The 2,510-nt window shown below is 41.5% G+C and overlaps 1 pseudogene; it reads right to left on the bottom strand.

The window, feature by feature from the left end:
- On the bottom strand, positions 1–512 carry LOC118522232 (large ribosomal subunit protein uL15 pseudogene; annotated as a pseudogene).
- Positions 513–2,510: the final 1,998 nt, after the last annotated feature.

Below are 2,510 nucleotides of genomic sequence, written 5' to 3'. Positions count from 1 at the left end.
TTAAATCATTTTTGTATTTTTTTTCCACTGGTTAGCCTTGATTGAACCTCCTTCCACTACCAGGACACAAGCTACCAGGACACAAGACCCCCAGTGCTTAATCTTCTCCCCAGCTCTTCTGATGGAGAATTTGGCCTTCATAATGGCGGGCTGTTTTAGAAGCTCTCCCTTCCCCAAAACTTTGTAGTAGCCTGATCGCACCACATCAGTGATAGGAGCAGCTCCGGTCTTATTTCTGGAGGTATTTACCCACATTTGCTTGCTGACCCAGGTCCACAGTTTATCCAGGTTGACAGTTGGCCAGGAGCTCGGGTTCCTCCTTACGTGGTAATGCCTCATACCAACTTTTCCAAAGCAAACTGGGTGGTGTTTGTCAAAGTTGGTCCTGTGGCGATGCATACCACCAGCATGACCCCGGCCCTCCTGGGGTGCTTTTGGCTTTTGCCCATGCAGCCGTGGCCCCGGCTTTGGTGGCTCCGAAGTTTCTGGGTCTTCCTCAGTCTGCATGGCATGTTGGCAGCCCAGATGAAAGAGCCATTTTTGTGTGGTTTACAGTAAGCCTCCAAGTTTCATTTTTTGCATGTGGATATTCATTTTTCCCAACCCCGTTTGTGGAAGAGACAGTCCTTTCCCCATTGAATGGTCTTGGCACCCTTGTGGATAGTCATTTGACCCTGTATCTGAGGGTTTATTTCTGAGCTCTCTAGTCTACTCCATTGGTCTGTACGTCTGTCTTTATGTCAGTACCGCACTCTTGATTCCTAGAGCTTTGTAATAAGTTTTGAAATCTGAAACTGTGAGGCCTCTACGTTTGTTTTTTCAGGATTGCTGTATTAGTTAGCTAGGGCGACTGTAACAAAGTACCACGGACTGGGTGCTTAAGCAGCAGGCTTTTATTTTCTCACAGTTCTGAAGGCTAGAAGTTTAAGGTCATGGTGTCTGCAGGTTTGTTTTCTTAAGTGGCCTCTCTTCTCAGCTTTCAGATGGTCCCATTCTTGGTCTGTTCTCCCATGGCCTTTCCTCTCTGTGGGCACATCCCTGAGGTCCCTTTCTGTATCTAAATTTCCTCCTAGAAGGACATCTGTCAGATTGGATTAAGGCCCATCCAAAGGCCTCTTTTTAACTCAATCAGCTAAATATGGTTACATTCTGAGCTCTGTGGAGGGAGGATGGGGGTGGGGGGAGGTTAGAGCTTCAACATAAGAATTTGGAGGGTATATAATTCAGAAAACAATTACTTTGGCTATTTGGGACCCCTTGAGATCCCATATGATTTTTAGGATGACATTTTCTATTTCTGCAGAAAATACTTTTTGGATTTTGATAAGGATTGCGTTAAACCTGTAGATCACAGGGTGCCTGGGTGGCGCAGTCGGTTAAGCGTCTGCCTTCAGTGCAGGTCATGATCTCAGGGTCCTGGGATTGAGCCCCGCATGGAGCTCCTTGCTCAGTGGGGAGTCTGCTTCTCCCTCTGCCCTCTGCCTGCCGCTCCCCCTGCTTGTGCTCTTTCTCTCTCTCTCTGTCAAATGAGTAAATAAAATCTTTAAAAAAAATAAATCTGTAGATCACTTTGCATGGTGATCATAACATCCTAACATCCTAACAATACTGAGCCTTCCAATCCCATAAACACAGAATGTCTTTCCATCGATTTGTGTTTTCTTTAAAATTTCTTCTGGCAGTGTTTTGTAGTTTTCAGTATACAAGTCTTTCACTTCCTTGGTTAAATATATTCCTAAGTATTTTATTCTTTTTGATGCTATTGTAAATGGGAGTGTCTTCTTCAACTTATTTTTGGATTGTTCATTGTTAGTGTGTAGAAACAACTGATTTTTGTGTTTTGATATTATTGTATCCTGCACTCTGCTGAATTTGTTTATTCGACCAGGGTTTTGTTTTTGTTTTTGTTTTTTCCTGAATCTTTAGGGTTTTCTGGGTATAATATCATGTCATCTGGAAACAGGGATAATTTAACTTCCTTTCTAATTTGGGTGCCTTTTGTTTCTGTTTCTTGTCTAATTGCTTTTGGCTAGGACTTCTTGTACTGTGTTGAATAAAAGTGATAAAAGTTAGCGTCTCTGTTTTCTTCCTGATCTTAGAGGAAAAAGTTTTTCTTCACCATTGAGTATGATTTTAGTTATGGGCTTTTCATAGATGGCCTTGATTGTGTTGAAGTAATTTCCTTCTGTTCCTAGTTTTGTTTTGTTTTTTAATTTTTTTGTTTAAGTTAATTTTGTCAAATGCGTTTTCTGCATCAATTGAGATGATCATGTCTTTCCCTCTTCTTTCTGTCAGTGTGGCATATTAGCAGTGATTGATTTTTCATGTGTTGAATCATCCTTTCACTCCAGGAATAAATCCCACTTGGCCGTGTTATATAATCCTTTCAATGTGCTGTTGAATTTTTGTTGCTAGTGTTTTGTTGCGGATTTTTGCACTGATAATCATAGTCTTCCACCTTTTTATATACGATATTGAAATAGGTGTTCTGTAGATACCCTCCATGATAT

Source organism: Halichoerus grypus, chromosome 3 (assembly GCF_964656455.1).
Source record: "Halichoerus grypus chromosome 3, mHalGry1.hap1.1, whole genome shotgun sequence".
NCBI classification, from domain to species: Eukaryota; Metazoa; Chordata; class Mammalia; order Carnivora; family Phocidae; genus Halichoerus; species Halichoerus grypus.
Note: the sequence above shows the minus strand (reverse complement) of the source record. Positions and strands in the feature narration are given on the sequence as shown.